This window comes from Gopherus flavomarginatus, chromosome 3 (assembly GCF_025201925.1).
Source record: "Gopherus flavomarginatus isolate rGopFla2 chromosome 3, rGopFla2.mat.asm, whole genome shotgun sequence".
In the NCBI taxonomy this organism is placed as follows: Eukaryota; Metazoa; Chordata; order Testudines; family Testudinidae; genus Gopherus; species Gopherus flavomarginatus.
The window spans coordinates 2,617,963-2,644,983 of record NC_066619.1 but is presented as its reverse complement, the minus strand read 5'-3'; the positions used below and the strand labels follow the sequence as shown (position 1 = coordinate 2,644,983).

The 27,021-nt window shown below is 56.4% G+C and overlaps 1 protein-coding gene across 4 annotated transcripts in view; it reads right to left on the bottom strand.

Moving 5' to 3' along the window:
* Positions 1-27,021, bottom strand: part of ATOSB (atos homolog B) — a 65,858-nt gene that overhangs the window by 22,785 nt on the left and 16,052 nt on the right. The window contains exon 1 of one of the 4 annotated variants that reach the window (XM_050943587.1): positions 19,478-19,524. The exons of the other annotated variants lie outside the window; for them this stretch is intronic. The gene's annotated coding sequence lies outside the window, so the exon portion shown is untranslated. Of the gene's footprint in view, positions 1-19,477; positions 19,525-27,021 lie in introns of those variants that run through there. 4 annotated transcript variants of the gene reach the window in all.

The following is a 27,021-nucleotide window of genomic DNA, read 5'->3' as shown; positions in this document are numbered from 1 at the left end:
GCAGCAAGGGCAGACAGCTACTCACGGGCCAAGGGGACTGTGTTGCGCTGCCACAAGAGGGAGCTCCCGCAAGCGAAGAATCTTCGTCCTAACCAATAGGGATTGATTCCTGCACCTGAGGCAGGTCTCCGAGACCCTGCAGCAGGCAGGACACTGGGTACATCTACACTGTGTTAAACCCACGGCAGTGAGTCACACAACCTGGGTCGAGTAAACAGCAGTGCAGACCTTTCCCCACCCGCCACCCTATCCCCAGCCTTCAGAGCTGAGCTCCAGGCCGCACCAGCTGGTTTGGGTGCTGTAGTGCAAGCCCGAGTCTGCAGAGCTGGACGCGGAGACACACTGCTGCGGGGTTTCCAACGCAGTGTGGACACACTCCAAAGGCACGTTTACATGTACAGCAGCGTGCACAGGCTGCATGTGTAGACAGCGAGGCAGGGCTTAGGCAGAGGACAGCTGAGTGCCTTACACACCTGAATCCTTGGGGTATAAACCCTACAGGGCTCTCTACGGACCCATGCAGCGCCCCCTACGTCTACCCAGCTGTGTGTCATACTAGCTCCTGCCACCAGAGCCTTTCCCCGCCACTGCCACCTCCCCTTTCCCCGCCACTGCCTCCCCTCGCCAGAGCCTTCCCGTGCCACGTCCCGCAGTCACCGCCTTTCCCTGCCGCCTTCCCCCAGCCAGAGCCTTCCCCTGCCGCGCCCCCACCGCCAGAGCTTTTCACCGGTGTGTAGGTGACACCGCAGTGACAAACATAGATACAGCCTGCCTTTCACTGTCGTGTGTAGCTACTTGTGTAGTGCCTGTACTCCACACACCACAGCAAGTGTAGACATAGTCTATTCCAACAACAGCCAGAGCCATGCACCTCCCTTGGGTGGTACCCTGTAGATGACTGCTCCCGTGGTCCTCCCCCATGGCCCAGGAGCACGGACGCTGTCCTGATGGATAGGACAGGCTCCAGGGTTCTCCCTTGGACAGGAGAAGCTCTTACTCAGCTCAAGGAACTTCAGTCTAGCCCCCGACTCATCTGGTTTCTCCCACGGTGCAGAGCACGGTGGGTATGTGGGCAGGCACACGAGGTGCTCTCTGAGACTGACCCGGGCATCCTTGCCCCACAGACACACTCACCGTTCATTACAGAGGTGACCGAAGTGCCACTGGAGATCTACACAGTGACACGATCTCCCTAGAGCAGCCCTTGGAGACTGGAGGTCTCAGATGCGAGACTGAGTGCAGGTGCCACACTGGGATAACACAATGCAACTTGCTTTCCTCCAGAGCAGCATGTCTAGAGGTTAGAGCAGGGGCTGAAGAGCCAGGACCCCTGCCATCTCTTTCCCAGCTCTGCCACTGACTCCCTGTGTGCCCTTGGGCAAGTCACTTCCCCACTCCATGCCTCAGCTTCCCATCTGTAAGATAGAGATAATGATGCTGCTCTATGAGGGGAGGAGGAGGGGATGTTCACTCAGCGGGTCTGAAGAACACGTTCCAAACATTACACAACAGGCGTCGTGTGACTGTTCCCACCTCCCCCACCTGTGTGCTCCATGCAGTCCTGGTCCCCTGCCTCTCCCCTCTCCACGCACACACTCCTGCTGCCTGCACCTCACCCTCTCTTGTCCCCTCCATGCAGGCCTGCCCCCCCACCCCAATTCCCAAGCAGTTTTACAGGCCCTCAAAGAATGAAAGGCAGCTTAAAATCTTCCATCCATTCAGAGAAGCAGGCAGCTTCCCACCCCCACCTCCCCACCGCCCAGCCCAGCAGCTCAAACCTGAGCAGGACAGGCCAAAGCCTCGCAGCTCCACGGCAGCTCAGACGTTAACCAGGAGCCTAAGAAAACACACAAGCAGGGAAAGCACAGGCAGGGGATAGCTGGGTTGGGGACAGACCTTTGTCTCGTCTGCCTGTCTCGCGCTCGCTCGCTCTCTGCTGGAGGAGGAAGGGGGGGTGGGGGACAGCGCGAAGATAACACCCCTAGGAGGCATGTCACAGCCACGTTAATCACTCAGAATTCCAGCCGGCGCAGACACTAGCACTGAAAATATGGGCAGCAAATGGAGATGCTGAAAGCTCGGAAATAATTGGATCCTTTCACTAGAGTTGAGCCCGGAATCCAGCTGAGGAATTTAGTGCTGGTGAAAGCGAGAGATCAAATGCACCGAGCGGAGCCAGGCACAGCCAAGCAGAAGCTAGACAGTCTCAGAGACGTGCAGGTCAGAAGAGACCATCACGATCCCCTAGTCTGACCTCCTGCACACTGCAGGCCACAGAACCTCGCTCACCCCCTCCGGTAACAGACCCCCAACCTCTGGCTGTTACTGCCGTCCTCAAACCATGGGTTAAAGACTGCAAGTGACAGAGAATCCACCACTGACACCAGTTTAAACCTGCCAGTGACCCATGCTGCAGAGGAAGACGAAATCCCCCCCCAGGGTCCCTGCCAATCTGATCTGAGGGGAAACTCCTTCCTGATCCTCCTACACACAGCCTTGCCAATGCCCCTCAGTCCTGACCTACAGCCCCCACTGCTCTGTCAGTCCAGGCCCAGCCCCTCTACAGCTGAGCCAGGTCCCCTCAGTCCGGCCCTGCAGTCCCCCCTTGCTAGTCCAGTCTAAGCAGCTCTCCTGAAGACTGACCACGGTATAGAACGGTGACAGACAGCAGGGATTTTGTGAGCTGAACGGCATCCAGCAGGGACTAGCTGAGGCCTCCCAATTCACTCCACTTGTGCCCAAGTCTTCATTTTAAACAGCATTTGTCAAAGGTGATCAATGACCTTCCAGCCCAGCTCCCTGGAGGAGCAGAACATGGCAGGAGACATGCTGGCCTCATGAGGAGGCAGCTAACCCTGCCGGGCTCCCCACCCTTGCTCTCATTCCAAGACACACTTCACATGGGGGTTTTGCTCAGCTCCTGCACTGAACTGAACAGAGATGGGAGGCTCCTGCAGAACACAAAGAGGATGCGGCTGCAGAGGCAGCAGCAGTCGAGCTAGTTGGGGGGGGGGGCAGTGGAATCTCTCACCACTGCTCAGCAGAACCTCTGCAACACGCTGCAGAAACAGCAGGATGCTGCGTCTCCGTTCTGGCCACTTACCCCTGTGGGCAACAAGAAGCCAATAGCTTGCGGAGTGAAACCTTCCCAAACTCCTGGACAGTGGAGCTGCACAAGTCCTCTCCCCTCCCCAAGCCAAGCCAAGCGCATGTTGGAGAAGGAGACTTGGGTCTAGGACAACAGCTGGTGGACACACCCCAGCCTCATCTCTCAGCTCCACGACCCTCGCAGCCCTCCTGGACATGCCAGCAAACTCCATTCCAATCACAGGTCTGGAAGGGACCTCGAGAGGTCTCTAGTCCAGTCTCCTGCACTCAGGGCAGAACTAAGTATTATCTAGACTGTCCCTGACAGGTGTTTGTCCAACCTGCTCTTAAAAATCTCCAATGATGGAGATTCAACAACCTCCCTGTGCAATTTATTCCAGTGCTTAACCACCCTGACAGTTAGGAAGTTTTCCCTAATGTCCAACCTAAACCGCCCTTGCTGCAATTTAAGCCCATTGCTTCTTGTTGTAAACTCAGCGGTTAACAGGAATGATTTACCTCCTCCTTCCTGCAGCTGCTCTCTGTGGGTTTCAGCTGGAGGCACCAATAGCTCCAACCGCAGATGACCAACAGGTCTGCTCCATTCCAAAGACTAGGTGTCAACAGGGTTCATAGGGGTCACACACACACTCACACACAGGATGGCACCAGAACTAGCCAGACCAGTCTCGCCAGAGACACAGGAAGCGTGTCTATTCTGTGCCTGTACAGCACCTAGCGCAGTGGGGTCCCGATCCGTGACTAGGGCTTCTGGGTGCTACCACAATACCAATAATCAAACCCACTCTCCGCAGCACAGAAGCACCCAAGGGCCCCAGAGGACAGCAAAGACATTAGTCCCTGCCCTGAACAGCTCACAAGAGGAGGAAACGAGCCTGCAAGTCTCGGCCAGAGTTAGAGCCCCTGTGGAGCCCTGTCCTGGGCCCGTGGTGGGGTTTGAACCCAGGTGCCCCTGGCACCTCCCTGGGCTGGGCTGGATTCCAGCGTCGCTCACGTCCCGTCACGTTTTGGTCCCATCCCGCCCCTGCTCAGGCTATTTGCCATCATGGGCCCCATCTGACCAGTGTTAGTCATAAGAGCCCACTCCCCAGGCCCGCATGCGGCCAGGCCAGCCTATGGGAGCAGCCCGGCTACCTGAGCCTCAGGGCGTGTCAGTGACTAGGGGCTGAGGGCGGCTCTGGTGTTCCCTGCTGGGCAATCAGAACCAGCCTGAGGTCCCCACCTCCCTGCACTGCCATCTCCCCAGTCTCCTCTGTCCAGACACCCCCCTGACTCCCCTGGCAGCCAGCAAGGCAACCAGCGTGCCCACCCACAGGGCCAGACCCTTCACCCTCCCCACAGGCCTTGGGTCCCACCAACCCCACTGCCAGGCCCAGCCCCTCCCCTGCCCGCCCGCCCCACAGTGACAGATTCTGCTCCCTTCCCCCCTGCGCTCCCCCAACACCCTGCCCACTCCTATACCCCTTCCCTCCAGTCCTGGCCTGTCCCCCACCCTGCCACACCCCACCTTCCACAACAGCCAGGCCCTCCCCACCCCCAGAACGCCTGCCCCATTCACACACACCCCTGCTTCCGCTCACTCCCCCCACCCCCTCCCCTACTTCCCACAGGCCCCACCAACCTTCATTGCCTCACATTCCCTCTGCACCCTGCCCCATATGCTCCCCAGCCCCCTCACCCCTCTCCCCCACTGTCACCCTCCTGCACACGCTTCTGACTCGCACTCGTCCACCTCTCCACTCCGCACACAGCCTCCCTTCAGCCTTGCCCAAAACACCCAGGTCCCCACAGTGTCCACATGGCACCTGCGAGGGCATCCCCACCATAGACACAGGCAGATCCAGAGGAGTCCTGGGAATCCCCATCTTTTGCTAGCCATCGCTCAGAGTCCATCAGCACTGCTCCTAGCTCAGGGGGGCTGCAGAACAGCTGAGGCCTCACCTTCCCTTCAGGGCCCTCCGTGTTGCTCCCACAGGGTCAGCAGCTCCTGCGAATGTGGTGCCAGAGACCTGAACCAGGAGTCAAGCCTGGGCCCTGGCATCAGGAGCAGGGCGACATTCTGTATTCAGCACCTACCCCGTGTGCACCAGCCATTGCTCCACCGATCTGTACCATTGCAACATGCTTCCTTTTACTGTAAGGGGACGTCTGCGCTTCAGTCAAGCCCCACAGCGCAGCCACAGCTGACAGATCAGCTGAATCTGGATCACGGGGCTACAGACTGCAGCATAGATGTTCCAGCTGGGGCTGGAGTCAGACTCTGAGACTCCCCTCTCCGGGACCAGACCCAGCTCGAGCCAAACGTACACACTGCAGCTCAAGCCAATTGACCCAGGCTCCGAGACTCGGCGACACAGGTTTTTTATTGCTGTGTAGACATACCCTTATGGCTTGGGCTAGTGCCTGGGCTCTAGGACCCTGTGAGGTGGGAGGGTCCCAGAACTCAAGCCCCAACATCACACTGTAATTAAACAGCCCCTTAGCCTGAGCCAGCTCCACCGGCCAGCACAGGTTTTTAATGCTGTGGAGATGCCAGTGCTCAGGCCACCAGCTCTGCATTACAAAGCTGCATCCTGCAGACAAGGCTGCAGTAGCTATAGGAGCAGTTGTGGGACACCATCATCCCATCCACTCCCCAGTCTGCCTGACAATACACACACACTCTCCTGGCCCACTGTAATTTGAACAGTCTGGACTGAACAAAGCCCAAAGCTGCGAGGCTGGGTTGGCAGGAATCTTACCAACAGGGGTGGGTCTGGCCCACGTGTGACCATAGCCCCGTGTCTATTCCGAGGGAGGGGCCTTCCCACTGCTGTGGAAGAGTGCACTGGGAGGTCTCCTCTCCCAGCGAGACTGCGGGGGTAGGAATACAGGGATGACCCCTCACACCAGCCACTGGGACACTCGCTGTGCTGCCTTTGGCTAAAAGGAAATCCGCAGCTGCAGAGCCCTTCTCTTGGGGCGGAGGGGGCAGGGGAGATGGGCATGACATGGTGCAGTGAGGGCCCCGGGCCTGGCAGTAATACAAGAGCTTGGACCGCTGCTGTGGAGTAGGGCATCAGAGCTGGCCATACTGTGGCCAGATGTCCTTAGCCCTTGTGGAACTGGCTAGCCTCCCAGCAGGCTGCCCAGCAGAGTGTTTCACAGGGTACAAGTCATACCCAGGCACTCATCAGGCCACTCCAGCCAGCCTCCAGCCTGCTGTTGAGCGTGGCATCCCCGCTCCATAGCCCACTAGCCCAGAGCAGGGACCCAGAAATGGCTCCCACGCACGCAGTGCCGTGTCCCCCAGGGATCAGCGTGACAGGTGCAGCTGCAGGTTTCACACAGGATGTGCTGTGGACGACACCAGAAATTAAGTATATGCCAGGAGCAGTGAACTGAGGGGCTGGGATGGCAACTCGCCAGGAGCCCTAGTGCTCAGAAAACAGACCCGACTGGAGCTGCCCTGCCAGTGAACAAGGTGTGGACCCAGGGTGCTCGGCGGCTTCTGGCACTCAGGGACCTGTATTCTCCATGGCCCGCATGGCAGGTGATGCCGGGTGCAGGCTGTGGTTGTGTCCCCAGCTGGTCCTACTCCACTGCAGCAGGTGCCGTGCTAGGCAGGGATCTGTGAACGGAGGAGAGCCTCACAAGGGGCTACATCACGCCAGGCCCCAGCTCTTGCAGGCCTGGCCGTGTGGCTTTCACAGGAACGTGAGAAGCTCACCGATTCCAGCCACATGTGGGCCCACAAAGGCTTTTAACCTGAGTCACCCATATCAGTGAGAGGGGAATCCCACCGACACCACCCTCTGTGGCATGATAAACAATAAATGGGCATCGCTGGAGCCCACAACCAGCCTCAAAGCTCTCTGCAGGTCCCAGGCATCCAGTTCACATGGTGATTCATCAGCAGAGCTGGGAACAGACCTTGGGGCTCCTGGCTCCAACCACTGGACCACACTGTCTCTCCCTACACTCCAGGGCTGTAACAAGGTCACTCAAGTAATGCAACCGGTGCCCAGAAGCAGGGTTGGGTAACAGCCAGACATCACAGAGAGGCAGCTGAAGGGGGAGGAGAGGAAGCAGAGATCCTCTAGCAGCCAAGGTGGGAGAGAAGGCCAAGCTCCAGTGGAGATCAAGCGGCAGGGCTGGGGAGACAATGAGAAAGGAAAGGGACGAGAGCAGCCCAACCAGAGCCATTCCACTGTGCAAGGTGCTGGAATGAGCGGGGCTGTCCGCACACACTGCTGAGCACAGACCAGCTCTTCTGGCCCCCCAGGCCCCACGCGGGGTTCGGGGAAGCTCCATCCGCCATTGCCCCTGCAGGGCAGGAATGTGTGGACAGCCACGGGTCTGCTCTGCCAGTGTTCTGTGGCCTGGAGAACCCCCTTTACCAAGGGTGGCTACTCAGGCGAGGGGATCATTCAGGCAAGGCCCACTCCAGCAAATACACTTACAGACCGGGGCCTCAGGAGAGCCTGATGTTAGGCGCTGGCTTTGCGAGACTGTGGCTAAGCCGTTTTGGAGGCCAGAGCTAAAGGGGCAGTCAGTGCCCAGAGCCAGGAGAGCTGCAGAAGGACACGGAGGTGCTGGTCAGGGACATGTTCAGGACCAGACAGCTCAAGAGAACAACAGGCTGGCAGAGAAGCTGAAAGCACTGGGAGTGACTCTTCCAGACAGTTCCCTGTCCCTGCCCCTGCTTCCATCTGCTCCTCATCCATCTGGGATCAGGATGGGCTGGGCTGGCAGCTGTTAGTCACTGGCAGGTGTTGCTGAGTCAGAGGAGCGGTTGGAACTCGCTGTGCCAAATGGGGACAGGAACCTGCGCGTCACCCACACCCCACCTCCACCATCTCTGGTCGGTGCCCTGCTTCCACCATCACTACAGGAGGTCCCCTCAGCCAGGCATTTGCAGAGGCCATGAAGAAGTCACCTCCAATTCAGACAAGGAAAAGGCAAGCAGAGTAGCCCACTCATGGAGATGGGTCCAGGGTGCCCATCACATGGCTCTGTGCTGGGCAGAGCAGGGGCTGCCCCTAGGATAGCCTCAATAGGAAAGGTGATTGAGAGTGTACCTGGGGGCAGAACCCAGGGGCTGGGGATGTGAGGCAGGAGCTGCATAGTAAGGCCCAGGCAGCATGCCAAGGGGAAGGAATACGGGGCGAGTAGCCACAGAAAAGCCCGGCACACCAAGAGTGGCAGGGGACATAGACACAGCGGGGGGGGGGGGGGGGGGGGGATCTTGCCAGGAACAGCAAGTCAGCACCATACTGGGTGTGGAGCTGGGGGTCATGCTGATGGCCACCGGGGGAGAAGGCTGCAGGACACACAGATAAGGCAAAGCTCTTCTCTGAGCATTCAGTGTCCCTTCTCTGTGCCTCTTGATGGGGGGCGAGGGAGGCAGTGTCAGTAGCTGAGCGTCCGAGCAGGGAGACAGGCAGGAAACCAAAGGAGACTCAGCACACAGTCCTGGCAAACCTGCCTGTCCGCACCCCCATGCCTTCCCCAACCAGCCCCTGCCTAGCTTGCCACAGCACAGACAATCCTTCCACCCCAGCCGGAGATCACAGCAGCTCTGCCCCCAGGACTCTCATGTGGCCCCATCCACAGAGCATCAGGTTAAAGGATCCACAGTCACAGGGTCTGAACTGCCTCTCCTAGTGGACAATCGGACACGTCCCCGTCTCCTACTGCCCTATCCACAACACAGCCCTGTGCCTGGCAGGAACCCGCCGCAGGGGCGGGGAGTCCTGGTGCTAAGCCTGTCACACCTCAAAGCACTAGGCCAAAATGAGCCGATTCACCCCCAGCCTAGCCCGTTTCGCCCCCTCTTGCTGCTGCGGGATGGAGCGGCTTGGCCAGGTCACAAAGCAAGACAGCAGATGAGCTGGGACTGGAACCCAGGAGTCCTGGCTGCTGGGTCCCGCTGAGCAGCCGCTTCACAAACCCCGTCAGACAGGGGCACGGGGCCACCCCCCCACCCAGGCAGGTCAGCTGAGTCACGGGGCGTCCCCAGCTCTGCCCCCGGGCCCAGCCAGGCCATCACCCGGGAGCCAGGCCTGCGCTGCTCCCTGCAGGCCATTCTCCGGGGCTCCGGGCAGCCCCGCCCCAGAGCGCACCTCCCTGCTGACCCGTGAGCAGCGCACCGGGCGGCCCGAGAGCTGCTGCTTTGTCCCGCGTCCCGGCCAATGTTCGCTCTGCACACCGGGCAAACGCCCCGGAGCCCTCCCCCGCCCCCGCCTTCTCCCATTGGCTCCCTCCCCAAATCCCGCCCCCAGCCCCGCCCCCTCACTGCCCCATCGGCTCCCTCCCCAAATCCCCGCCCCCTGCCCCGCCCCCTCACTGCCCCATTGGCTCCCTCCCCAAATCCCGCCCCCAGCCCCGCCCCCTCACTGCCCCATCGGCTCCCTCCCCAAATCCCCGCCCCCTCACTGCCCCATTGGCTCCCTCCCCAAATCCCCGCCCCCAGCCCCGCCCCCTCGGCTCCCTCCCAAATCCCCGCCCCAGCCCCGCCCCCTCACTGCCCCATCGGCTCCCTCCCCAAATCCCCGCCGTGCCCGGGGGCAGTGTGAGCCCGGCCTGGCCCCGAGCGGGCGGGACTCGGGCGCGGTACCCGGAGGCGGAGGCGGAGGCGGGGGCGGGGGCGGGGCCAGGCGGCGGCTGTTCCCCCCTCCCCCCCCGGCAGCGGGACTCGGGAGCAGCCGCAGCTCCCACTGCCGCGGGGGGAGGAAGCGGCCAAGCACGTGGCGCCCGGGCCCGAACCCGAACCCCCGAGGCCGGGCTGCGGCGGGGACCCAGCAGCGCGCACGCTGCGCCCTGCCCCTGGCCCGTCGCGGCTGGGCTGGCTGCCCGGCTGCTGCAATCCCCCGGCGGAGGCATCGGCAGCCCAGCCCGTTCGTTCCCCTGCGGGACCCGAGCGGGATGGGGGGGCTGCGGCCTGCTGCCCCCACTCCGGGGCCGCCCGCGGGATTGCACCAGCTGGGCAGCCAGCCCCGGTGCGACTGGCCAGGGGCTCCCCGCAGCAGGCCCGGCCTCGGGGGGTTCGGGACCGAGCGCCAGAGCCGCAGCCGCCGAGCTTGGCCATTGGCCGTTTCCTCCCCCCGCGGCAGTGGGAGCTGCAGCAGCGGCTGCTCCCGAGTCCCGCTGCCCAGGTGGGGAGAACAGCCGCCGCCTGGCCCCACAGGCCACCCTCTACTCTCCCTCCAGGTACCGCTCCCGAGTCCTGCCTGCTCGGGGCCAGGCCGGACCCACACTCACCCCGGCCCCGCGGTCCCCTGCGTCTCCCGGGCCTCCCTCCAGCGCTTGCGGAGGGAGGAGGAATCGGGGGTGGGTTTTTTTTGGTTTTTTTGCTCTGCCGCCGTTTTTTCTCCTCTGCCCGTGCCCTGCCCCCCTGCGTCCCGATATTTGACCTAGGTGATCTGGTCACCCTGCTCATCACCCACGCAAGTCCCCTTCCTGGAGGAGTCACACGCTCATGCCAGGAGCCAGTGTGCGTGGCCTCACCGGTGTTGCCAGAGTGATGCCATGAACTCCAGATAGCACCAAGCTGGGGGGAAGAGGAGGGGTCACATGGGGCCTCACCAAATCCCCCTTGTTTGAAGGAACCAGGCTGCCCTCAGCAACAGGAGACGCGCGCAGGGCAGGAAGCTGGGGCCACTGACTCCTTAGCTGGAGCAGCAGCTGGCGCCATGGACAGGAGCCTTGCCAGGAGTAAGAACAGGAGAGAGAAGGAGCTGGGGGGTGGAGCAGGGAAGCAAACAGCCCCAAGGCTGCCTGCCAGTTCACTTTATCAGCCTGGCATCCTGCACACATGCCCCACCCTCCGCTCTCCGGAGATTTACCCAGCACGCCTAGGCCGGGGGCCCAACTCCCTGCACAGGCGGACCCCAGGCCCCAGGAACCCACCCTGGGTACACCTAGCCCTGTGTCACCTCAAGACATGTCCCTCACACCCACAGCCCCCTAAAAGCACTGGATCATTCAGGGGAGGGGTTAGACTACACACATTCGGGCCTCCCCCACAACCACTGCTAAATGAAGTGAATAGCCACTCAGACTGTACAGCCAGCCCCTTTGGATAATGGCGACCAACGCTATAGCTGGGGAAAAGGTGAGGCAGGGATGCTGAAGTGGGGCTCAAGTCCCTGCAGCACCCCATGCCAGGCTGACTCTGGGTCTCTGGACCAGCTGAAGAGTTGTGGGGCAGGACCCTGACCACAGGACTGGGAGGCTAACTGCTGGGCTATGTCCCTGCAAAGTGGGAGAGGGAGCAAGACCAGGAAGGCCCAGGGGCTGGAGGATCACTGCTGGTAAAGTGCTCTGGAGGTGGACAGCAGAATGGTGTGATGCGTTTCTTCCTGTGCCAGCTGCTTCTCAGCACAACCTTCCAGGGATCCTTTCCCCAGGGTTCCTAATGAAAAGGGATCTGCCCCATGCCCACCTTCCACAGGCAGCAGGGGGAGATCGGGCATTACAGCAGCTTATGTGCAGGGGATAGGCCAGGGATACAGCAGAGCCACGAGGAGAGAAGTGAGACTCTGTTGAAAGGGGGCATCCATCGGTGCCAAGGAATGGGAGCAAGCAGACACGTGAGTGCAGCACCCTGGGCAGATAAGGTACGTGGTGCTCCTTATAGCATCCCTGCAAAGGGCACACGTCCCCTCAACACCCTCATTCGCCCTTGCTCCTGTGGGAGAATTCACAGGAATTGGACACAACCTGTTCCTTTGAGCCACAAGAGCTAAGCTGGGGGATGGGGCAGGGTAAGCCGAACATAGGCGATCCCCCATATAGCGCAGAACGTTCCCTGAGATCACCAGGAACAGAAGAACGAAACAACAGGCAGTACCAAGAACATAACACAGCCAGCCAGGAAGGGTTCACTCCAGTTACAAAGCCTGTGTGTGGGCACTCTGTCAGTAAGTATTTGTTTCATTGTTCCATTCCCACTTAGTGTTTCCATGTGCTTGGCACCCATATCTCCACATGCGCTGCAAAGATGTCTAGGCCTCCACTTTACCACTGCTGGAAACTGAGGCACAGAGGAGACTTGGCCAAGATCACACAGTGTCAGTGGCCGAAGCCAGGTGTCTTGGCTCCAGGGCCAGTGCCCTAACTACTTGCCTAAACCAGGGTGCTGCTGGGGCTCTAACTTAACACAACTGGGGCTGTGTCTATGCTAGGTGCACCGGAGTGGCACAGCTGCAGCACTGTAGTGTAGACACTGCAGCGGCGGAAGGGGGTTTTCTGTCGCTATAGTCAATCTGTCCCCTCGAAAGGCAGTACCTAGGTCGAAGAATTTGACCTTGCAGTGTCTATACTGGGGCTCATATCAGCTTAACAACCTCTCTCAGGAGTGTGAATTTTTCACACCTTTGAGCAACGCAGCCAGGTTGACCTAAGTTTTAGGTGTAGAGCAGGCCTGAGGACCAGGGCCTTGCCTGTTTCTCATGAGCCTGAAGAAACCCCTCTACATTCACCAGCAGCTTGAAAGCACAGCTGTGATTCACTCTCTAGCCAAGGTTAGGGCATCCTAGGGGCTGCTCTAACTTGCACCAATTGACAACAGTTCCCTAGGGACCCTGCTCCAGCTAGGGATAGCAGAAGCACAGTGCGTACCAGCCACTCCCCCTCCTCACCAGGGCTGTGGGGAAGGAAGTGTAGGAGCTGTGTGTCACAGATCTGGCTATCTCCTGGACAAACCTTACTGAATTAAGTTTAGGTGTCTTGGGAATTCATGGTATTAAAAATGCAAATGTTTATGCATTAGTGTCAGATTGTATGTAACTTCTCAGGGAAGCAGGGGGAGACATGACTGATGGAAACCCTGGGAAGCGTTAGAAGCATCAAACCACCATTTGAAACAACATGCCAGCCAAGAAGGAATTCTACAGTTAAGTAGGTATCCCAGGAAATCTCCTTGCTGCCCTTCAAAGCTTTGCCTCAAAGAAAGGACCTTTGTCTGCTGATCAACTGTTACATGAGGACAAGATCAGAGAACCCAACGGGAGAAAGCAGTGACTCTCAGACTCATGGGTGTTCTTGTTCTGAGCAAACGCTGTTATGAACTTGTTACCCCAGGAAAAACCCTTGGGTGGGGTTAGAAGGACTGACTGAGTTGGGGTGATCTCTGGTAAGCTTATTAGCATGCATGCTGGTTCTTCTATTGTTTGTAAAATGTGACCGTTTCCCTTTAGCACAAAAGAGCTGTGTGGTAACTTGTAACTGTGTCCAACCACACTGTCCATAGCATTCAAAGAACAAGCAAACCAGGCCTGCTTAATTGGTCTGATTTGCTGTGGAACTCGCAGTGTACGCAGGGAACTGGGCAGCCTGGAAAAATCCATCGGGGAAGGGAGATGCAGCTCTCCACCCAAGAGGTGATGGCTGAGGAGCCAGGAGCCTGGAGTGGGAGCCCTTGCTGGACCACAGAGGGGGAATACAGGGGCAGCTGCCCTGAACTGTGACAGTCTACACTGCTCTACACCTGCAGGGGTCTCTCCCATACCTGGCGGAAGCCTCAGTCAGAGGCTTGAGGGTGGTTTTTGCTCCCTTTGCGCTGCCTGAATGGCACAACTGGAGCAGAACAGGCAGAGAATCTGCCCCACATCACTGATTACGGCCCCTTGACCTTTTTGAAACCCCAGATTCGGGTGAAAAGGTGGAACCCCGCTGACTGGGGGGCTGAATTCGGTGCACTTCACCCCAGCCCTAGCTTGTCAGCATGCTGCAGATGTTTGTATCAACAATGAATCACTGCCTTACCCAAGCTGTCAGAGGGTAGGGTGGGATAGAGGCTTTGGCAGCCAGACAGGGAACAGGATGGGCTCTGTACATGTGGAAGGCAGATCGCCATTGTAAGAGAAGCACATTAACTGGATGTTTCTGCAGTTAACACCACTGACGTTTACATCATTATAAGGTTCCAAAATGAACAACCCACTGAGATGAACAGAGGCAGTTATTGCTTCTCTCAGAGTCACCACGCTCAATTTTCCATTGCACCATTCCTGCTCCTTTAGTCACCTTTCTGCTCCCTGTATCTTTGATCTACCCAGTCCAGATGTAAACCTGAGCAGTTTCAAGGCTGCTCTAACTTATGTCCGCACAGGGGTTGTCCACAAGCTAAGAATAGCTGGAATGTGTTCCAGCTCTGCGCTCCACGGATGCAGTGAGAAGGGGCAGTGAAGAGCACACACAGCTGCTCTGTGTTGTCCAGGGAATCCCCTTACACACAGGGCAGTCCCCAGAGGCCATATCCACCTCCTGGATACGGCTGAGTCCAAAGCACAGCAGAGAACCATCCCCTCATTCCAGGCTGTCCACAGACTCAGGATAGCAACCCCAGCACGGGCTACATTACAGCTGAACTTCACAGTGGCAAGAGCCAGCTTGGGGAGCACAATTCAGGGGCTGGGGGGGGGGCCCTGCCAGCACCCTGCTCCCCCTCCCCCCACCAGACTGACTTGGGCAACCTCCTTTTAGTTCAATTGTTAAATCTCCCAGGCAGCAATAAACCCAAACCTGAATTTGCCAGTTACAAATCCCTCCCCATGGTTCACAGATGTGGTTCAACCTTGGTGCATGCTGGGAAAACCCGACTGTCTGGGAACCCCGAACACTCAAAACCCACTTCTGGCTGCTCAGCTGCTGCCCTGCCCTGGAACACTATAGGTACGTTGACTGATTGGCACATACAGTCCGGGCTGATGCTGGAAGCTGGTCTCCTTCTCCCCATGCCTCAGGTTCCTAACGAATGGCAAACAAAATGAAAGGTTGAGCCTGCCAGCTCATCTCCCTTGCCGGCCTCCTCTCCTGGCCCCCGTCTGCCAGCTGCACCCCATATGGCCCTTTGGGGAGAGGAGACACCACTAACCCAGATTAGCTACACAATCATCTGAAATTGTGTTTCCCTGCCTAACAATCACAGGCAAGACCCAGGATGGCTTTGGAGCCCAGGAAGACCTTAAAGCAGGCTTCTCTCACCTGCCACAGCACCACTCCAGCTGCTTCCCAGGCCTACATCTCATCTCCCTCCAGGTCAGTGGCTTTGTCTCCCCCACTGGCACCTCAGGGCTTTGGTTAGCTAGAGCGGTTCTGCTGCGGGAGAGGGAGCAGGAAGCAGAGTACAATGCTCCCCCGCATCAGGGCTGGGAAGTGTTATCTAGAGCAGGACGTCCTCCTCCCCAGGCTGCCATGGGACATGAGGATTGCACCAGAAGAACTGCTACTTCCTCAATTCCTTCCCTCCACTCTTCAAAGTAGAGGCACACGCCAAGCTGCAGGACCAAGGATCAGCTGCAAGCCCCATGCTCTAGGACCCAGAGTGAACAGCCAAGATTTCTCCTTGATACCCTCAGAATACCTGCCTGCCCCCTCCCCAGTTCACCCTGACATACACTGGCTCCTGTTTAGCTCCTCTCTCCAGTCTGGGGTCTTCTGTAGCCACAGCACAGAGGTCACGGCTCTCCCGCCCCACCCTGCTACTCAACAGCCCCCTCCTTCCAGCAGAGAAAAGCTTTTTCCCCCCTGGTTCTCTTCAACCTCAGCACAGGATTCCACATGAGGGACCTCACCCCAACAGGGTAACTTCTTGTCATGGCTGCCCCCATCCCCATCCCATCCTACCCTGGCCCAGAACATCTTCCCTCCTCCAGACCAGGCAGAAACAGAACCCCTTCTCCCTTGTCTCATCTGTACCCACAAACCCCTCTTCCCGGCCACTCACTGGTGCTATTTAAATATCCTAGCCTGGCACCCTCAGCAGTGCCTCCTGCCCCTTCTCTCTGCTTGTCTTGATGATCAGTGGCCAGGTCTCTGCCAGGAGAGAGGACCTTTTGCATCTTGCAGAGCAGCTTACAACCTCACCGATGATCATCCGCGGGGGGAGAGGGGGCAGACAGAGGGAAGTGAAGATGATGCCATTCATTGAGTGTCTCACCCTAGGTCAGAGGACAGTACCCAAACCAGGAAGAGAACTCAGGCCTCCTGTCCCCAGCCTCACATTCACACTGCTCCCACCCTCTCATTCATCTCACAATATTTGTCCTCTTTTCAAAAGCTCTCCGCAGACTTGCTTCTGCTGACTTCACAGGCCTCCTCTCGCCCCGTCTCACTTCCCTGAGCATCTAGCAGCAGCTTCCTCCCTGACCTTCCCCAGAGCCTGGCCACCACTGCCTCACGAGATGTCGCCTCTGCAGCTCCGGGCTGCTGGAACAGCCTGTCTGCCACGCTTGCCATCCAGCTCCAGGCCTTAAGGGGGCCTTTTGCTCCTGCTGCCAGCCCCACCCCACTGTGGTTATTCCAATTCACCCTTTGAGACCCAGCCTGAAAGACACCTCACGGAAATTGGTTGGGATACAATTACCAACTGACCTGGGCCACACGCTGCCCATTTGAGGGCCTTGCTGACAGCCTGCCAGAAACCTCCGTGCAGCAACAGACACACACAAGATAAACCCCACCACTGTCACCTTCCCCTCTATATGCAAATGGCTCAGATGGAGCTGGGGGGCTGCATGCTGGGACTCGCAGTCCCCATTCACCGCATCTCTGTAGTGACGACAAGGCCTCAAAGCTGCGATTAGTCCGCAGGCCACGGTCTGGCTGCCCACATTCAGGCTGCATTTACAGGAAACACATGAACGCTGCTCCAGCGACATGAGGCAGTGAAGGGACCCAAAGAGAGAAAGGAGGCAGGTGCAGCTCTGGAGCAATCCTCCCCCCTGCAAGGATTCCTCTGCTCCAGTCCCCAGGTACAGCCCAGGCGCAGTGCGACGCGAAGACAATGGCAGGGCAGCAGAGGTAGCACTGCAGCCCACAGGTCTGCTCATTGAGGTGAGAATGCTCCCGAGACAGACCAGCTCGAACCCACACCCTGCCAGGCCCTGTGCTCAAGCATGTCACTGCGAGATGGGAGGGAACAGGACTGGTATCGGAGCTGAGGGCAGCGGCTCCCCCATGCACCAGCTCACGCCCTGCACCCAGGGCTCTGGAGAGGGACACAAACTGTGCCCGTCCTGCATGGCAGCTCGGTTGGCTAGGCAGGGGGCTCATCGGCGTAGGGAGGGCTGGGCAGCACCAAGAGAAGTGCTGGAGTTACCGAGCTCAGGCAGGAATGTGCTTGGTGCATAGCTGTTGGCAATGACCCACACAGGGCACAGCTCCCCACCCCAGTGGTCCCCAAACTCTGGGGCACGTCCCCCCAGGAGGGAGTGGAGGAACATTTGGGGGGTGCAGATGGGCCAGGGCCAACCCCCACAGGAGGTGGGGAGGGAGCACCATCCAGCCCCCCTCTGCTCCCAGCTCTGCTCCGTCCCTGGCCCCACTCCCATCTGCAGCCCCAGCTCGGGAGGGGGCCGGGGGGGATGGGGAATGATAGAATCTATTCCTGGGAAGGGGGACCATGGCCCTTCCCCCTTCAGCGACAGCAGCCCGAGAGAGCCCATCTCCTCTCCCCACCCTTGCCCCACAGAGGAGGGGCTGGCAGCAGAGCTGGGGTTAGCGTCACAGGCACATTCTCCCCTCTCTTTTGAAGGCTGCCGAGAACCTGGAGAACCTCTGCTCTGGAGGAACTGGGGAGCTGCAGGAATAAAGCAGCTGCTGGCTACGGAGCAGCCGAACCCTGGGCAGTGCGCAGGGACTAGCAGTGAGCAAGAACCTGCCCACACTCAGAGACGGGAAGGGGGAGCCTTCCCCAATAGGCCAGTGTAGGCAAAATCACTGTGTGATGGCAGGACAGAGCCCTGCCCTATCAGCAATGAGGGGGGCAGGGGGATACCCGGCTGGACAGAGCCCTGCCCTATCAGCAATGAGGGGGGCTGGCGGGTCCCCAGCTGGACAGAGCCCTGCCCTATCAGCAATGAGGGGGGCAAGGGGGATACCCGGCTGGACAGAGCCCTGCCCTATCAGCAATGAGGGGGGCAAGTGGGTACCCGGCTGGACAGAGCACTGCCCTATCAGCAATGAGGGGGGCAGGGGGATACCCGGCTGGACAGAGCACTGCCCTATCAGCAATGAGGGGGGCAGGGGGGTCCCCGGCTGGACAGAGCCCTGCCCTATCAGCAATGAGGGGGGCTGGCGGGTCCCCGGCTGGACAGAGCACTGCCCTATCAGCAATGAGGGGGGCAGGGGGATACCCGGCTGGACAGAGCACTGCCCTATCAGCAATGAGGGGGGCAGGGGGATACCCGGCTGGACAGAGCACTGCCCTATCAGCAATGAGGGGGGCTGGCGGGTCCCCGGCTGGCCACAGCACTGCCCTATCAGCAATGAGGGGGGCAGGGGGGTCCCCGGCTGGACAGAGCCCTGCCCTATCAGCAATGAGGGGGGCAGGGGGATACCCGGCTGGACAGAGCCCTGCCCTATCAGCAATGAGGGGGGCTGGCGGGTCCCCAGCTGGACAGAGCCCTGCCCTATCAGCAATGAGGGGGGCAAGTGGGTACCCGGCTGGACAGAGCACTGCCCTATCAGCAATGAGGGGGGCTGGCGGGTCCCCGGCTGGCCACAGCACTGCCCTATCAGCAATGAGGGGGGCAGAGGGGTCCCCAGCTGGACAGAGCACTGCCCTATCAGCAATGAGGGGGGCAGGGGGGTACCCGGCTGGACAGAGCCCTGCCCTATCAGCAATGGGAAGGTATGGGGGGGGTCCCCAGCTGGACAGAGCCCTGCCCTATCAGCAATGGGGAGGTACGGGGGGGTCCCCAGCTGGACAGAGCCCTGCCCTATCAGCAATGGGGAGGTATGGGGGGGTCTCCAGCGTGGCTGGGGCAGGGCTCTGTCCAGCCAGGCTGGGGACCCCCCGTACCTCCCCATTGCTGATAGGGCAGGGCTCTGTCCAGCCAGGGTGGGGACCCCCAGCGCCCCCATTGCTGATCGGGCAGGGCTCGGGCAGGGGCCTGCCCTACCAGCAATGGGGAGGTACGGGGGGTCCCCAGCCTGGCCGGACAGAGCCCTGCCCTACCAGCAATGGGGAGGTACGGGGGGTCCCCAGCCTGGCCGGACAGGGCCCTGCCCTATCAGCAATGGGGAGGTACGGGGGGTCCCCAGCCTGGCTGGACAGAGCCCTGCCCTATCAGCAATGGGGAGGTACGGGGGGGTCCCCAGCCTGGCTGGACAGAGCCCTGCCCTATCAGCAATGGGGAGGTACGGGGGGGTCCCCAGCCTGGCCGGACAGAGCCCTGCCCTATCAGCAATGGGGGCGCTGGGGGTCCCAGGCCCCTCTGTCCTACACAGTGGCCCTGCCCAGCCCGCCCCGGACTGCGGAGCCCGCGGGGGCCCCGGCCGAGTAGCGCCGGGCCGGGGGGCAGGGGGGGCAGGCGGCAGCCGCAGGCCCAGCCCGGGGCGAAGGACACAAAGCGGCCGAGCCCGGCCCGGCCCCACTTACCCGCAGCTCGCAGCGATCGGGCCTGGGGGAGCCCCCCGCCCGCGCTGCCGGCCGGCTCCCGGGCCATTTCCTGCCAGCTGATCGCGCCGGCCCCGGCCCCGCCCCCGCCCCCGGCCCGCCCCATCCCCATGGCAACGCCCCGCCCCCGGCCGGGGAAACTGAGGCAGGCGGCGGCCTGGAAGGCAGGGTGCGGGTGCGGGCCCGGGCCCCTCCCCCGGGGAAGAGGCTGCACTTGGGCGGCGCCGCCCCAAGGAGCTGGGAGCCCGCCTGGGCCAGCTCCCTGCCTGCAGTACAGCGCCGTGCCACCCCCCCCGGCCCAGGGTGACCAGATGTCCCCATTTTATGGGGACAGTCCCGATTTTCACCTTTGCTGTCTGGTCGCCCTACCCAGCAGCGCTCCGCAGCCTTGGCGGGACAGGTGCCGGGGAGCTCAGCACCCTTCCCTGGGGTGGGGGCAGCGGGGGAAGTTGAACCCCTGCTTGCTGAGAATGGCAGGCACTCAGGGTCCCGTTCCTGCAGCACTGGGAGACACAGGCTCAAACCTTTGACAGGCTGCAGCCAGGACCCACCATTCCAGGCCTGGCCCCGGGAGCAGGAGGAGCACCCGCTCCTTGCACGAGTAATCTCACACCAGAGGAAGGGCAGGCTGAAACAGGTGCCAATACCTGGATGCCAGACTCTCCTGTTCCCCAGTGACCAGGGACCAGGACTGTCTAAACAGACAGGCAGTGCCTCCAAACATTCCTTGCAGGCTCTGGCCATGTCTACACTACAGGGCTTACAATGGCAGCACCATAGCGATGGTGGCAGAACCCCGCAGAGCAGGCACAGCCCACAGTGATGGCAGGGGTTTTACCGTCGCCGTACGACCACGTCCCTGATCAACGTTGCTACGTCGACAACGGCATTCGTCTACATCAGGATTAGGCCGGCACAGCTGTGGTGCCAGGGCAGGGAGGGTCATAGCTATAGCGCCGTAGCTATAGCAACCTAAATGTTAAGTCTAGACCAGGCTTCTGTCATAGCTGGCACAATGGATCTTAGGAGGAAGCACAATGAACGAGAGCTGGTAGGTCTGCACCTGAGCTGCAAGACAAAGCAGGCTCGTAGGGAGAGGGGATGGGCGGCAGCTGTCACACAGCTTTCTGGGCCCGGCTTTCATGGCTCCCACTTCACCCCTGAAGGAGATCAGAACAGATCATGACTTGGAACAAGATCCTAGAGAAGGGGGTGTTACTCTGCACTGTACATTCCTAGTGCTCCTCTCAGGGAGCACGGCTGGGTAGAGCACTAGGACCTTACAACAGTGAATGATCTCGCCTAATGCCAAGTGGGGAGATGGGACCTGAAAGAACAAAGAGCTGGAGAAACCTTGTTCCTTGAACAGCCCATCACCACAGGGGCCAAGTAATGGGACACAGAGCCTCTCACTGCAAGGTCACTGGTTCAAATGTGGCTACAGGTTGCTAGTGACTAGAAGTGGTTAGTATCTAGCCGTGGCCCCTCAGTGAAGCAAACTGGGGGTTCTCCATAGTTGGTGGAACCTGCCCCATGTCTTGCAGGCCAGAGCCAGCAGCACACCCAGATGTTTGGAGACCTGCCACAACAAGGCTGACAGGCCATTTTCTTATTTTTCAGGGACAGATGCACCATGCACTGCTCCATTCGTGCTCCCCCATCTGGAACCTCTAAGCACCTGGGAGGTGAGGGGAAGAAGACAAGACCCACATTTCCCTCAGTAGCTACCTGCCTAGACCATGATCCAGCTCCTATTTCCACTTTCCTTGCAGTCAGGAGTAGATTATTTGCACTGGAATAAGGAGAACCCACTCTTACTCACAACCAAGGGATCTGCACCTGCTACTCCTGGGCTGAATTTAGCCCTTTAGCTCCATCTATTCTGTTCCATTTGGGTTCTTACACCAAGGGTCTCTCTGCCAGGTGTGGCATAACTAAGCAAGCACAGTGCGAGTTTAGTAGAATATTGATCCTGCCTTGAGTGCCTGATGGGGGATTTAGGATTCCCCAATGGATTTGTTCCTCGCTGAGTGTGAGTGCACACACGCACCCCTGGCAGTACAGTCCTCATTTATTTTGTTCACAAGGATTTACACATGGGAATGAGGATTTTTATTGCAAAAACAGCCGCAAAGTTTGCACTTCTTAGATACATCTTGAGCTCCATCACTAGGACTTCAACTCCAAATCAAAACCGCCACCAAGGAAAGTAAGCTCAGCCTATCAAGCCCCACAGGTCTCAAACCAATGCCTATGGAGTTACCAAACAAGAGTCTTACCCTCAGATGAGGGAACTGCCCCACCCCCAGCTGCTACCCCTGGGGGACACCACCATTTACTTCTCTCCATTCTGAAAACTGACCATTTATTCCTACCTTTTGTTTCCTATCTTTTAACCAGTTACTGACCTATGAGAGAACCTTCCCTCTTATCCCATGACAGCTTACTTTGCTTAAGAGCTTTTGGTGAGGGACCTTGTCAAAGACTTTCTGAAAATCTAAATACACTATATCCACTGGATCCTCCTTGTCCACATGCTTGTTGACCCCCCTCAAAGAATTCTAGTAGATTGGTGAGGCATGATTTCCCTTTACAAAAACCATGTTGACTCTTCCCCAACAAATTATGTTCAGCTATGTGTCTAACAATTCTGTTCTTTACTATAGTTTCAACCAGTTTGCCCGGTACTGAAGTCAGGCTTCCTGGCCTATAATTGCTGGGATCACATCTGGAGCCCCTTTTAAAAATTGGCGTCATGTTAGCTGTCCTCATCATTTGGTACAGAAGCTGATTTAAATGATACGTTACAAACTACAGTTAGTAGTTCTGCAATTTCACATTTGAGTTCCTTCAGAACTCTTGGGTGATACCATCTGGTCCTGGTGACTTATTACTGTTTAGTTTATCAATTTGTTCCAAAATCTCCTCTGATGACACCCAATCTGGAACAGTTCCTTCAGATTTGGGCTCAGGTTTGGGAATCTCCCTCATATCCTTAGCCATGAAGATTGATGCAAAGAATTCATTTAGTTTTTCTGCAATGGCCATATCGTCCTTGGGCATTCCTTTGGCATCTCGATCGTTCAGTGGCCCCACTGGTTGTTTCGCAGGCTTCCTGCTTCTGATGTACTTAAACATTTTTTTGCTATTACTTTGAGTCTTTGGGTAGCTGTTCTTCAAATTATTTTTGGCCTTCCTAATTATATTTTTACACTTCATTTGCCAGAGTTTTTGCTCCTTTCTATTTTCCTCACTAGGATTTAACTTCCACTTTTTAAAGGGTGCTTTTGTGCTTCTCACTGCTTCTTTTACTCTATTGTTTAGCCACAGTGGCTTTTTTTTTTTTTGGTTCTCTTACTATGTTTTTTAATTTGGGGTATACATTTAAGTAGAGCCTTTAAAAAATTTCCATGCAGCTATTTCACTTTTCACAGAATATCAGGGGTGGAAGGGACCTCAAAAGGTCATCTAGTCCAACTCCCTGCTCAAAGCAGGACCAATCCCCAATTTTTACCTCAGATCCTTAAATGGCCCCCTCAAGAATTGAACACACAACCATGGGCTTAGCAGGCCAATGCTCAAACCACTGAGCTATTCCTCCCCCCTATTAAAAAGTGCTGTACCTTTTAATTTCTGTTTAACTAACAACTTCATTTTTGTGTAGCTCTCCTTTCTGAAATTAAATGCTACAGTGTTGGGCTACTGTGGTGTTTTCCCCGCCACAGGGATGTTAAATTTAATAATATTTGGTCAGGTCACTGTTAACAAGCGGTCCAGCTATAATCACCTCTTAAGACTAGATCCTGTGCTCCACTTAGGACTAAATCAAGAATTTCCTCTCCTCCTGTGGGTTCCAGGACTAGCTGCTCCAAGAAGCAGTCACTTAAGGTGTCAAGAAACTTTATCTCTGCAGCCCGTCCTGAGGTGACATGTACCCAGTCAATATGGGGATAGCTGAAATCCCCCATTATTAGTGAGGTTTTTATTTTAATAGCCTCTCTAATCTCTCTGAGCATTTCACACTCACTATCACCATCCTGGTCAGGGTGGTTGGTAATACACCTCTACCCCGCTATAACACGAATTCGGCTATAACACGGTAAAGCAGCGCTCCACGGGGCCGGGGCTGCGCGCTCCAGCGGATCAAAGCAAGTTTGATATAATATGGTTTCACCTATAAAGCGGTAAGAGTTTTTGACTCCCAAGGACAGTGTTATATTGGGGTAGAGATGTATATCCCTACTGCTATATTCTTATTATGAGAGCATTGAATTACTATCCATAGAGATTGTATGATACTGTTTGGTTAATTTAAGATTTTTACTTCATTTGATTCTAAGCTTTCTTTCACATATAATGTCACTTCCCCCGCCTCCCCCAGCACGACCTGTTCTGTCCTTATGATATATTTTGTATCCTGGTATTACTGTGTCCCATTGATTATCCTCATTCCACAATGTTTCTGTGATGCCTCTTATATCAATATCCTCATTTAATACAAGGCACTCTAGTTCACACATTTTATTATTTAGACTTCTAGCGCTGGAATATACACACTTTAAAAACTTGTCACTTTTTAGCTGTCTGCCATTACATGATGTAATTGAATGGGACTCTTTTTTATTTGACTGTTTCTCATCAGATCCTACCTGTATTTTATCATCTTCCATACTCTCGTCCTTACTAGGACATAAAGAATCTCCATTAATAGATCCTCCCCTAAGGGATGTCTCTGTCAGAACCACATGCTCCTTCACACCTGTCAGCTTTCCCCCAGCCCTTAGTTTTAAAACTGCTCAACGACCTTTTTAATGTTAAGTGCCAGCAATCTGGTTCCATTTTGGTTTAGGTGGAGCTCATCCTTCCTGGATAGGCTTCTCCTTCCTCTAAAGTTTCCCCAGTTCCTAATAAATCTAACCCCCGTCTCCCTACACCATCATCTCATCCACACATTGAGACCCTACAGTTCTGCCTGTCTAACTCGCCCTGCGCATGGGACTAGAAGCATTTCAGAGAATGCTACCCTGGAGGTCCTGGACTTCCATCTCTTACCTAGCAGCCTAAATTTGGCCTCCAGAACCGCTCTCCTATCCTTCCCTATGTCATTGGTACCTACCTGTATCACGACCACTGGCTCCTCCCCAGCACTGCACATAAGTTTATCTAGATGTCTCAAGAGATTTGTAACCTTCGCACCAGGCAGGCAAATCACCATGTGGTTCTCCCAGCCATTGCAAACCCAGCTATCTACGTTTCTAATGATCGAATTGCCCATAACTATTACCTGTCACTTCCTAATAACTGGAGTTCCCTCTCCCAGAGAGGTACTCTCAGTACGAAAGGATACCACATCATCACCTGGGGATCGTTTCCCCCGCTCCAGTTGGATGTTCTCCTTCCCTGAAACTTTCATCCTCCTCAACAGCACAGAGGCTGTCAGACTGGGGGTGGGACCATTGTGCTGTGTCCTGGAAAATCTCATCTATATACCTCTCTGTCTCCCTTAACTCCTCCAGTTCAGCCACTCTGGTCTCCAAAGCCTGTACACGGTCTCTGAGGGCCAGGAGCTCCTTGCACCGAATGCACACATATGCCACCCGCCCATAGAGCAGGTAATCATACACGCGGCATTGCGTGCAATAAACTAGATCACCCCCACTCTCTTGCTGGGCTTCTGCCTGCATTCTCTTTTTACTCCTGAATTCCCCATCCATCAGAGCTCTGGCCAGGGTGCACTGCTGCAGCTGTGTCCCAGCTCAGCTATTTATCTTACAAGAATTGTTAGCTTCATTACTTCTCTATCCTTTTTGCCATAACACCATGGCTGTAACTAGGCTGAGTCCATTAAGCTTGGCCACTTAAGACCAGTGCTTGTTAAGTAAAGCTCATACAACAGAAAGATGTGTGTCTCCAACAGCTGCTGCCCATTGTTGGTCTCCAAGTGTACTGGCATCTCTCTCCAGCATCAGACCTGGTGGCAGCCTATGTTTCTATCCTCCCACAGCCTCCCTTTTCATGACAGACCCTCTGAAAAGGTCTGTACTGCAATTCATCTGACTCAGGCTGAAGACTAGATACTGTGATCCTTCTCCCTCTCCCAGGGGCCCAAGCAGGGTGAGGATTTCAGAGCTCAGATTCCAGCCCAAATGTCTACACTACAATGTTATCACTCCACAGCCCAACCCCCCAAACCCAAGTCAGCTGACCTGGGCCAGCCACAGCATAGCATGAGTCTTTCAATGCAGTGTAGACATACCCTTCTGGAGGATGGTGTTGAGGTGGAAAACCCTGTTAGCATGTGGGATATTGTGCCAATACCCAGTCCCAGTTGGATTTCCCAGGATGTGCCATATTGGATTAAACTCATTTGTCCCTTGTACTCAATTCACAATCTTTTCATTTCACTCTTAACATGCATCTGAGACATATCCAGTTACAAACAGGCCCATTTCAAGTGATTCACTTAAGCTTGTGTAAATCCTTGTTTAAAAAAAAAAAAAGAAGGCCAGCTAAGGATTTATTTTGGGTACCTTTAACTAACACACACACACACACACACACACACACACACACACACACACACACTGAGCAAACAGCCCTTCTCAGAGTATTTTTTGAGGCTAGAAATTGACTTCTCCCCCAGGCTACTTATATAGTCTTGTCTTCACTAGGGTTCTGGGGGCAGAATTTCCATCCTTGCTGACACTGGTGCAGCTGCACCAGCAGTAACAACAGTGGGAGTGCTAGTGAACATAAGGCTTTAAGAATAAGAAGCTTCCTCACAAAACAACAGAGCAGATACCTGCAGTAAGCTCCCCTCCTTACACCCAGCCTGCACTGCATGACATCCATGTTAGCAGTATCCTCACCCTTGGAAACATTACGGCTTTGATTGTCTATATTATGCGAGTAGATGAAATCATACAATTACAGCAGCTATAATTTCTTTAATAAATAAATTCATATTAGACATCCAGGCCTGGACTGTCACAGAGGAGATACGTAGGGTTGGAAGGCACTTCAGTATCTTACATCTTGGGTCAAGTGCTGTAGCTATCTTTAGAAGTCTCACATTGGTATCTTCTTTGGTTTTGTCACCTCTGCTGTGAAAGTGTTCTTAAAACGAACATCATCCAAGACGGCTATAACATGAAATATATGGCAGAATGTGGATAAAACACAGAGCAGGAGACATACAATTCTCCCCCAAGGAGTTCAGTTAAGAATTTAATTAACTTTTTTTTTTTTAAACAAGCTTCCCTGCTGATGATGCATGTCCCCTGGAATGGTGGCCAAAGCAAGAAGGGGCATACGAATGTTTAGCATATCTGGCACGTAAATACCTTGCAATGCCAGCTACAAAAGTGCCATGCAAACACCTGTTCTCACTTTCAGGTGATGTAAATAAGAAGCAGGCAGCATTATCTCCTGTAAATGTAAACAAACTTGTTTCTAGTAGCAATTGGCTGAACAAGAAGTAGGACTGAGTGGACTTGTAGGCTCTAAAGTTTTACACTGTTTTGTTT